The following is a 12,318-nucleotide window of genomic DNA, read 5'->3' as shown; positions in this document are numbered from 1 at the left end:
CAAACTTGGAAGGCAGGACCCTCAGTCACATCATTGTTCCAAAGTAAAGAAACATATTCTACAAAACCATATTAATTTTTTTGCTTTTCTGTCCAATTACCTTTTTTTGGTAATAAAAAGGGGGAAAGGTGACATTAAGTTGAAGAACTTCAATAAGTGAACAATATTAGCAATTATTCCACACATAATACAATTAAAGATGTCTTATGTATAAAAGTTTAGTGTTCAACCCAATCAAACCTGCTTTCTAATGCAGTCTTTCCTAGGAGAAGTTATCTAGTCTCCTTCTTATAACTGAACTATACTTGATCTCCTGACTATATTAAGGTTGAGGAAATCAATATTGGAGTGGTAAAATGAAAGCAAAAATTTCTGCCTAAATCACAAAAGTCGATCTAGATTTTTTTAAAAAGATAAAAACAAACCACTCTCTCATAAGATATTTTGCTGTTGATGTGCTAAGTTCATCATATTTTGCTAACTATTTTGGAAGGCTATGAGCTTCAACGATCTGATCAGTCTAGCTGAAGACAGTATAAATGTTTTAGGTTCTGCCTGTAGAAAAGTAGAAAACAAAACAAAACAATGGGTTCCAACAATAAGGCACAGATAGGATTTGTTCACCAGAAAACTTAATTTAGGTATTATTAACCTGTGTTCCATTTTGGTAATGTGTAAATCAGCTCATTTTTTGATATCAAATTAAAACCAAGACCCTGAAAGAGATGAGGTTATTAACCTTTGTTCCCTGGCTCATTTCCATTTAAATAATTGTACTGTGCTGCAGAGCTAAATTCTTCCAGTAATCTCATTCTGAAAAATAAAATTAGACAGCAGATCCTGGCATCCTTTTCCAAACTGTACTTCAGTTCTCTAAGTGTACTGTTCAACAGCTGCTATATTCCACCCCTTAAAGTGGTTATGTTCCCAATTTTCCCAAACAATTCATTTTCGTAAAAATAATGCATCTTGTTTATATAGAGCACACCATTTCACGATGTCAATGTTATTTTCATTCAACCCACACAACGAGTGTTATTATGAGACTGAGGATAATTTCACAGATAATGAAACAGATGCCTAGAAAAGAGGGAGTAAGGGGCACATGGAGAACTATGGCTCTGCTTTTGAAAACAGTCTTCTACAACTTCTCTAGGATGCTCACATTGCCAACATGCTTCTCTTTATTAGGTCTCTCCACAGAATAAGGGGTCACCTATATCGCATGAAAGATGAAATTAGAAATACAGGACACATAAAAAATGAAAACAAATGTGCGCAGGAGCAGTCCAAGAATGCTGACTGATCTAACATGCCCAATATCTAAAAGATGTAACTTAATGATACAAAGCAAGTAAAATCCACTGGATAGTGCCAAGGAAACAATGCGATTGTGCAGATTAGGCACACCGATAGGTCGAGGGCAAAGGCTGTTATATCAATAGAGCACATGCCCTAAATGTAATGTGCTCTTACCCTCCTTCCCATCAACTCCCTCAAGGCAACATATCCAAATATTATCAAGACTAAAGTCCAGTTTATCAAAGACAAAAATGAGTACCGCAATCTACTTCATCTCTTTCTCCCTAATGACATAAGGGCAATTTTGCTCTGTTCCTTTTTGATATTTATGCTTCTAAGTTTTCCTTTGCCTATTTCATTGGCTAATAGTTTCAAAAACATATTAAACAATAGTAAAACACAGGTCACTCTTTTCTTGGAATTATGAATAACCATCTAATCATTTCTATAAAGTAAGATGTGAACTTTTAAGCTAACACTTGTATTTTATCATGTAAAAATCCGTTTAAGGAATGAGTTTTATTTGAAGTTTTTGTCAAATTCCTTTTCAGCTTCTAGTAGGATATCACATGATTTTTCCTACTGTATCAATTAGCATAAGATATATTAATAGATTTACTAACAATTATCATAGCATTTCTAGAACAAACCCCACTTGTTCATACTATGTTATAATTTTAATATGCTCTTGGACTCTTTCTGATTAAATAATTCAGATTTTTTGCTTTGCTCTTTGTTAGTGAGTTTGGTCAACAGTTTTCTTTCTTGTGTTTTAAATTTTTCAGGTTTTGGTATAATTCTTATACTTCCTATATAAAATTTTTAGATGTTTGACTTGGTTTTCAAAGCCTTCAAATAATGTAAGTAGCATTTAAATAAAAAAAAAACACTTTAAAAGTGTTTGAAAATCCCCATGGCTATTTGGGCAGGGTGCTTTTGTGCAGGAGAAATCTTTGTTACATTTTTCTCTTTTCTTCTGTGAAATTATTGTTTGAACTTTCTGACTCTACTGAATATATCTCAGTTTGGGTATATTCTTTTCCTAGAAAGTTATGCATTTAATCTAGATTTTTAAATTTATTTATGTATAATTGTACACAGAAGGCTCTTAGGATTTTTTGTAATGTCCTCTCTTTCGATGGCCATTTCCTCCTTTCCATGACTTAATTTGTATATATCTGTTTCTCCCCTTTGTTTTGTGTAATTGGTTTATGTGATTATTTAATGATTTTTAAAAATTGTTCAGCTCATCTGTTTACTAGTTTTACATTTTTGTCAATAACATGTTAAATTCTGATTTTATAATAATTAAGTTTCTCCTATCTACTTTTTGTTCAACTTTTTTGTGTATTTTGAGTTTTTAGTGTTTGATATTAATTTGTTCATTTTTAAAAATTGTTATTCTTTTGATTTTGATGGTAGGTTCTACTTTTACTGCATTATGTTCAGAGACTGTTTGCATCATTTCTATATTTTGTAATTTATGGAGATTTTCTTTATGATTTAATATATTACCAGTGTTTGTAAATGTCCCACGTGCTGGTGCATTCTTCATTGTTGGGGTTTGGAGTTCACCATATAGCTCTAAGATCTGACTATGTTTTCACTGTCTCTTTCACTTCTAATATTGTTTTTCTACTGATTCTGTCTTGAACTGAAGGGTATGTGCTAAGATTCCTTGTCATTCTTCTTGCATCTTATTACATTCTTCTTTATGCAATTATTGCTGTTATTGTTGGGTGCATAGATAGTAAAAAATCTCTTCATTGTGAATTTTGCCTTTAGCTTTATAAAGTCTTTTTTGCATTAAATAATATGTTTTGGCTTGATTTATAGTATGCCTGATTAGATTACGGCCACTGTATATTTTTGTATGCCTTTTATTTTTAACTTTTATGATTGCTCTTTATTTTAGGTATGTTCTTTTGTATGCAGCATAGAGATGGTTTCTGCTATAAAGTCTTTCACTATGTATTTTTTAAATAACTTTTCATTTAGGAAGGTTCATATCTTTTCTAAAATTTATTTTCATATATGTGACTTTATATTTAAGTGTAGGGCTATCCTCAAAACATATATATTGAGCTTAATACATATTAATTTATATATTAGTTTAATCTAGAATAATCTACATTTTAGAAAATATATTTTTCAAATAGGGCCTCAAATCTCTATTTCTCTGATTCAGTGCATAACCTACAGGTCCCTAGTAAAAAGGAGTAATAAAATGAAAACCTGAGGGGCCTGTGACACGTTTTATATTTTACCAATTAAAATTCCAAGTATGCTTTCATTTTAAGATTAGTTACTTATACTTATAACACATTTGAAAACTAATGTTCTAAAGAATCATGAAAACACTGTAAAATCTTAAAAACTAATACATATACAATAACATGTGTATGTATATTATATAATTTATAAATAATTCGCAGATTTTTAAAAAAGTCAGAAATAAAGGAGAAACAAGCCACGAGTGGATAAGTTTGATGTATTATGAACTCACCATGAATTATGGGAAACATAGAACAGCAAAGATATAATTTAAAACATATTATTAAAAAGTCAAAATCTCCTGCCTTTCATTTGCTCCACATAGCTGATATTACATATATTTTCTCTTCAGAAAGTGACAGAAGTAAATGCCATATTTCAAGGCATTTGAATGCCTTGAGTGCTCAGGTATCTATATGCATGCACTTATGTGTTTACATAATTGTGTGCTTGATGTGTTATTTTTCTCTGCCTAAATTCTACAGAGTGCTTTAACTAAATCACTTTTATGGGCTGTCTCTTTACTGTCTCTATCCCCTAAAACAATAAAAGACTGGGAATCGAGGCTACCTTGAAGCTGCATTTGTATGAGCATGCTGCTGAGAGATCCTTTCTCCCTCTTAGGAACATAAATATGGTGTCAGCTCTATCTAGATACCCCCAGAGGTGAGACACACAAAAATTGCATGCACTCTTGCTATGCAAAGTCTCAATGTCATCTAATTACCTTTCTATCTTAATTCTATTGTTCTGAACTCAGGGAAGAAAAATATCTCCTTGTTCAAACTGTTATCTGTGGCAAGGCACCAAGTTTAAGAAATAAGGAAAAATGGTGATAAATTATTCCAAATTCACTTCATAAATTATGCTTAAACGTGAATATAATTTATCTATACAGACATATTTGGATTAATTTATGTGATTAGGAAAAGAAAATAATAAAGCTCTATCCACATCTCAAAACTGATTCCAGTTCCATTACCCTGACTCTCATTGGCTGGCCCTTCCCATCTTGGTCATTTTTTGTTCCGTACGCTACTTTAAATACCACTTCTTTGAACACTACTTCTTTAAACCAAAATAGAACTTCAAATACATACAACAGAAACACTTCACCTTGACCACTTTAGACTAGGCCAGTGTGAAGTACTGACTTGAAGCTGAAAGATTCCAAAACCTATTCATCTCTAAAGGCCCCGAGTGCCTTCTTGCCATTATCTTTGCTTTATTATTTCATATGTAAGTCAGTAGTATGACAGGCAGATTCTGAAAAGATTGACTTGAATCTGATATCCACGGTCCTCTTCCCTTTTAGGAGAAAATAAAATTCACTGGCGAATGATTTTGTGTGTGTGTGTTACATCATGAGTGGAGAAACAGTCATTCTCCCAAAAGACAGAAGAAATAAATCCAGATAAAATGAGTTGAACAGAAAGTACAAAGGGCTCTCTCCATGTCCATTGTGTCACTTTGTCATTTTTGTGAGTTCTTCTTTGTTTTAAACAGAAAATAAAATAATAATTTGGTAATGAATTACTTCAATTAGCCAACATAGCTGGATGGCTGAGGACTAAACTTTTAGAAACATATTATATACTTAACAATTTTAACAGGAATATTTTCATGTGTGTAACATACTGCAGGCCCTTTGAAAAAGAGATGGCCAAAAAGAATATTACTCAATTTCTCAAAATTTTTTACAAATATTTTGGGTCATTAATATGTGTCAGCACTGTTTTAGGCATTAGGTTTAGAGTAGGGATACACAATCCTTGCCCTAAATGAGCTTACATTTTAGTAGGGCATGATCTAGAATGGAAAATGAGATCTCTCATCAAATGTCAACTTTCATGAAGAGATTAAGAAGTACAAGTTGGCAGTTACAAAACAGTCACAGGAATGTGAAATACAGCATAGGGAACATAGTCAATAATATTGTAATAACTGTATGCTGTCAGGTGGGCGCTAGACTTAGTTGAGTGATCGCCTTCTAAGTTATATAAATGTCCAACCACTGTGCTGTACACATGACACTAGTATTGAATGTCAACTGTAATTGAAAAAAAATTGAATTGCAAAAAAAGTCACCTTTTGGAGAAAATTGCTCAGCTTATATAAGTTAACATCACCCTCTAGCATCTCAACCCTCTTAAATGTTCTTCATAACAATTATCATTTGTGACATACATAATGCTTCTTATTTATTTACTTGTTTGTTTGAAGGTTGAATTTCTCAGAAAACAGGAATTTATAGATCATTGCAGGTGAGCTATATAGTTAAAAGGAAGGTGAAAAGAATGGTTCACCCTGAGCCTAGAATCACTGCCTCGTTCTGACTTTATAAGAGGAAAAACCATACAAAACTTGCCTCACTCCCTGGCTGTGCATTCCCAGAAGAGATACACTATCTAACTAGTCTGGAGGACTGTGAAACTAAATGGCTCCACAGACAGATTTAAAACCCAGAGAAAAATACCTCCAGTGCAAGACTGTCCCAGCAAATGCTTTACCTATGGCGGAAGACCAAAGGTACGTTAGAGGTGGGAAGGCAGAGTTGCTAGTAGTGAAAGCTTAGGGCTTTGAGTCAGAGTAATGGGAAATACAGAGCAGGTGGCCACAGATATATGTCTCTAGAGTTTGGTGACTGGTAAATCTTCAGTGTTGAGACGCATGACCCTCCACACAGAATGCAGTAATTTATACAGAAACTCTGGACCACCTCCCTCGCCTCCTGTGAACTTGATAACAGAAATCTAGCTTGCTGTCTTTTTTCTATAAAAGGTCCATGGCCTTCTGTCAACTACTTGTCACTCAGGGAGAGCTCTTTGGCTGTCTGCCATTTCTTACTCTAATGCATCCATCCTCCTAAACAATTTCGCTTTTGTGTTTCAAAGGCCCTGCTGAGAGCTGAGAGAGATGAGTTCATCAAGAATCTGAGAAATACATGTGAGAGAAAGTGAAACATACTGAACAAGAGGAAGAAAAACAAAAGGGGGGAAGAGATAAAAATGCAGTAAAAGGGGAGTTCTAACAACAAAAAATATATATATGGTCTCTGGTCCACTCCCTTACTTTATTCTCTGAAGGCCCAAGTATATTTGAAGTACTTCTGAAATACAGTATTAGAGATAAAGGAGAGGAAAAAACAGCTTGGATGAACAGGGGAAATGCAACTGCTTTCTGAAATCAATTATGGGCTTTTTGGTTCTAGCACTCTCCCCTGTTCATAAGGTTCCAGTTTTAATTTATTGCTGGGGATTTAATGTTTAATACAAATGAAATATCTCCATTTATCCTCTCCTGCTGTTTTATTTTTTAGTTATCATTTTCTTGTTTAAGAATAGAATGTAAGAGCTACGAATTCAAAGTGATTAATAACTTATGGGTATTAATATAGAATTAGCCATGTTTGCATGGGTTTTTATTATATTGAAAGTTTTGTAAAGTCTAATATATTTCAATTTAGCAGCTGTTCATATAATGTCTGTTTACATAATACACCATCTGTTTAACTTAATCCTTTAATATTAATATTCAAAAGTACAAAATAAAAAACTGCCTCTTTTCTGAAATAGAACTATTAAAATTGAATGGTTGTATTGACTATATAGATGAAAAATATTAGGCACATATTCTACAGGAGAGAACTATTATAAGTACTGGAAACACAGTAGTAAACAAAAACAAAAATCTCTGATCTTCTAGTTCAGGAAGGCTGACAAAAAAAAAAAAAAGAAAGAAAAAGAAATAAGAATAAGAACCATGTAGAATGTGCCAGAGGTTGATGAGGTATAAAGAAAACAAGTGGGGAGAGGAATCTGGATTTGGGGATGAAAAGGGATTGGGAAGATTTCCCATAAGGAAGATATCTTTGAGTAATAATATCTGAATAAAATGGAGAAACCATGAAGGCATTTTGAAATAAGAGCACCTCAAAAGAGACATTAGCTTCTACAGAGTCTTAGTTCAGAGAACAGCAAGCAGGCCAGTGGCTGGAGCAGGAGAAAGAGTCAAGGAAACTGGCAAGAGAGAAGGTGAAGAAGAAAAGCAGGTAGGATTGAACAGATTTTTATAGGTTATTGTGGTTATTAACAATATTTTGTGTTACAAATATTTAGTCATGTCATCTAGCATTTCCTATTCTAAAATATAAGTCCTAATTTTCTGAGTGAAATAGGATGTCAGTGGAGGTGTTAATCCCTCTGGGTATTAGAAAAGTTTTTTATTTTTTCATTTTAGCTTGCATTCTTTTTCAAGAAATATGTTTTTCAAATTTCTTGAGCCCCCAAATTTTCAATAACACCTATTTAATACGTGGTTTTCTTGATTTATGGTTTCTAAATGGAGTTCTGGATCCTGGTCAAATGGGTTGATATAATCACCTGGGCTGGGCAAGTGTCACCTAAAGCCAACACTGCCTTGTTTCCACAAAGACTGATTTCCTCCAGAAAGCCTACTATTTATTTTCGCATCGCACCATCCTTACTCTGTTTATTGTTAATGTGAGTCTTGACCTTATTTTAATGTTGAGAATGCCCTTTCATAATCTGAATTATTCACAAATCATCTTACATTCTCTTGACATAAGGAAAACAGGCCCAGTACACTTACTAGTCCTAAAAGAGAAAATGAACGTGGGATGAAAAGGAGAAATCTCTGCTAGTTTTGCAATATTTCATTCCCTATGACGCAGTGTTGTTATAAATAGGAAGTGAAGAAATGTATAGTAGTATGCTTAATTTAATTATTACTATTATTAAGATAATCATAATCATGCTTTATTATAGGCAGCCTACAAATGTGGTAGATGCTTTGGCTACCACATCTTACCTTAGGCTGATTATAGACATGGTCAATTGCATTTCCATTTAGCCAATTCTTTATTTTTGCAGAATTTTTTTGTTAATAAAAGTGTAAATCTTTATATTAATCCTAATAAAATTGATCTGGTTAGATTTGCTCCACTCTTCCATCCCTCTGAGGCTATTTTAGATCCTGAATATCTCAATTCATGTGGTCTTTATCACTCTCATTTCCTGTCATCTGATGATTTGTTTGTTGTGTCATCTAAGGCCTCAATCACAACAATGATAACAATGTTTTAATACAATGCAACTAGCAATAAAAATCTGCCATATAAAATTAGATTATTCCCTGTCCTTTGAGGTTGACTTATACCAGATAAGATTATTTAACCAGTTTAAAATTCTCTGCAAATCATCCTATAAATAAGTCCAAAATTTATTTTTATCAATTAGGTAAGTGATATAAGTCGCATATTTGTCACATATCTTTTCCAATTCCAAATCTTGTATTTTTTAATATTCTACAATAACAGGGCATTGAATCAAGATGGTGCATGATACTGTCATAGACCTAGGTTTTTGTGAACCCATGTTGTCTCTTTGGGATCACTCTTTCCTCCTATATAATCACAATCAGTAAACTTTCCCTGATCTGACTTGATAACTGACAGATATTTTTAGTCTGTCCTCCACATCACTTCCAGTTGCTACTTCTTGAGATATGATTTTATTGTTTGCAAGTGAAGAAATCATCCTTGCTATCTAGTCATCTCAGAGGCCAATAACATTAGGTTCTTTGTGAGATCTATGGGGAAAGGGCACTGCCGTAACCACCTGCTATTATGCTTACAGCCTCTTAACAACTCATTTCCTTGAAGAGTGCTATAATTTGGATGTCCCCCAGCTCCTTAAATACCCATAACAGCTGCACAGCCACGTATTCTAATAAATGTGCTAAAATCTTAAAAGCCATCACATGTTTCAAAATCCTTAGTTTACAGCTATTCTGCCAACATAGTACAAAATTATGTCAAGTGGCCAATTTCAAGGGATTCCCAGGAGTCTTCAAAGTGGCTTCATTTAGAAAACCCTTGATGTTAACAAGCACACTGACTTGCACTTTTGTCAAATTTTTAAAAGAGCCTGGCTCTGTTCCAGTTTCAGGGTGTACATGGGTACCTTTAACACCTTGTGAGCTCTGCTAATAACCAATGCATTAGTGAAAAAGTTGCTATCTCCTGAGTTGCAGAAGATCCTGACAATGAAGACATTATAATGGTTTTCATATTTGGAGAAAGGTTTGGTTAGTCACTTTATTATTATAATATCTATTGGGGTCAATACTTTTTTATATTCATGATTTTAGATTACAAAATTTGAATATAAATATTGTTTTCAGCTCTACCTATTTCAGAATAAAACTGAAAATTCAGTTTGTTTCCTACCACCAAAAGAAAAGCAATTTTCCTCAATTACATACATATTTTTTGCTATTAAAATATATTGCCAGGGGCCGGCTGAGTGGCTCAGTTGGTTAAGAGCTCACTCAAGAGTTTGAGCTTTGAGCAACAGCGGTTCGATTCCCGGCCCGAGCTGAGCAGCTGCTGAGCTGCCAACCGGTGGCAGGATGGCTCAGCTTAAAAAACAAAACAAAACAAACAAACAAAAAATATATTTTCAAAAATTAGTACCATGATCTATACATAATTTTAGATCACATCTTTTTACTTAATATGACATGATAATGTCTTAACAGTAGAATATATTCTACAAAAACACGACTTTAATGGTTATGTTATACTTTAACATTTTCCTCTCTCAAAATTATCATTGCTAATGATTAGACACTTGAATTATTGCCCACTTTCAATACTGGAACTACTTTAACACAGAAAATTTGAATACATAAAACATTCTGAGTATGTCTAATGCTTTTACAAGATATATTCTCATAAGAAAAATTACTTGATAACTGAAGCTACATTTTTTAAAGCTCTCAATATAAAACTGCCCAAATATCTTCTTAAAGTACTTAGTCTTTTATGACTTTATTAATTGCAGGTAAATAATCATGTGCTTCAACACCAAGACTAACCACTGTAATTTAATTTGATTTAATTATTTGCCTTGATTTGCATATTATTACTGAAAAGATTAAAAATATTTGTAGTTTACTTGGCAATTTATATATTTCTTTATAAGTTTTCTAAACTACTTTTGTATTATATTAAAGTTTTCTTCTTTGTTCATTTTAACATTTTCTGATTTTTTTGTTATTAATAACTCCACCCAATTTTGTTTATGTTTTTCCTTCTAAATTCATTTAATTTTCATCTTTTTGAGTCTTAACAATTGATATCTTGTTTATGCTGTCAGTTTGCTTTTTTCTCAATAAATTAAATAGTTGCCTTTCTTTTGACTATTATCTTTAAATTATGAATACACTTTTATTAAATTTATTGGGGTGACATTGGTTAGTAAAATTATATAGGTTTCAAATGTACAATTCTATAATACATCATCTATATATCACATTGGTGTGTTTACCACCCAGAGTCAGTTCTCCTTCCATCCCCATATATTTGACCCCTTTTACCCTCATCTACCACCTCCTCCCCTCTTACCCTCTGGTAACCACTAAACTACTGTCTGTGTCTATGAATTTTTGTTTCTTTGTTTGTCTTGTTTTGTTGTTTTCAGTTTTATATCCCACATATGAATGAAGTCATATGGTTCTTGACTTTTGGTTTGACTTAGTTGGCTTGGCATGATAATCTCAAAATCCATCCATGTTGCTGCAAATGGCAGTATTTCATCTTTTCTTATCTTCTTTATACAATCATCTAAGGCATGGAAACAACCAAAGTGTCCTTTGATAAATTATGAATATTTAAACTTCTATTTCTCTAACAAAGCAAACCTAATAAAACCAGTGTGTAACATGAGAATTTTAACATTTTAAGATAAGTTGTTTGCTCTATTTCATTTTACTGCCCAGTGTTGTCTAGCATTAGGTGGTCTTTTATATTCATCTTTTTATAAATTTTAGCTCATGTATTATTTCATCAACTATTTGTGATATTCACTTTATAGTTTATGTTCATATGAAGCCAAAAGAACAGCTTTTCTGTTTTCCTTGTATTGGCATTTATTCTGTCATCTTTTCTCATTCTTGCTTCCTACATTATACTCATTTCTAAATTGCCTGGTATATTTTCTGATCAATATTCTAAATGGCATTGTGAAGGTATAGTCTCAGAGTTCTTCCACATGTACTTCTATTGACTTTACATATCACTGACAACTTGCCCAAAGGTAATTCTCAATTTAAAATCTTCCCCAACCTCATCCTTATAGAAATAGCTATGAACATACTCATATCCATTCTGTTTCAACATTTCATAAAGTGAGGTCTAAAGTACTATTTTTTCCTTTGTGGATAAATTTATTTTTTGTCTTCATGCTTTTTAAATTGTAAGAACAGGGGTATGCTTATAGTCTAGGCTCTAGAATAAGACATAGATGAGTGTGAAGCTTGTCTTTGCCTCTTGCTGGTTATGGCACGATGGGCACCTAACTTAAATTGTTTGTTTCCTCTCTGGTTAAAGAAAGAACTCTGCCATAAGATTGCTCAAAGAAGGAAAGAAAGGAAGGAGGTAAAAGTGGGAGAGAAGGGAAGCACAGAAAGAAGGGAGAGTAGGAAATGACATACTGAAGACAAACAAATTTAACACTGTTCAGCATATACTATGCTATACACATACACAATAAATATGAACTACTGCTGTATCTTGAAATGAGTTTTTATTAATTGCCCTTATAATTAGGGAGCTCACTTCATCTACATAGTCAAGGTTATCTTCTTTTTAGTGATACTTTTCCATTACATATTCTCCTTGAATTTAGCAGATGTGTACTCACAAACATCCTCCCCAAA

General features: G+C 33.0%; 1 pseudogene; it reads left to right on the top strand.

The window, feature by feature from the left end:
- The first annotated feature begins 6,013 nt into the window (after window positions 1-6,013).
- The window catches only part of LOC109372338 (heterogeneous nuclear ribonucleoprotein A1-like), a 30,776-nt pseudogene continuing 24,471 nt past the window's right edge, over window positions 6,014-12,318 (top strand).

The sequence above is a fragment of the Hipposideros armiger genome, unplaced genomic scaffold (assembly GCF_001890085.2).
Source record: "Hipposideros armiger isolate ML-2016 unplaced genomic scaffold, ASM189008v1 scaffold_627, whole genome shotgun sequence".
NCBI classification, from domain to species: Eukaryota; Metazoa; Chordata; class Mammalia; order Chiroptera; family Hipposideridae; genus Hipposideros; species Hipposideros armiger.
This window is presented reverse-complemented; position numbering and strand designations above follow the sequence as displayed.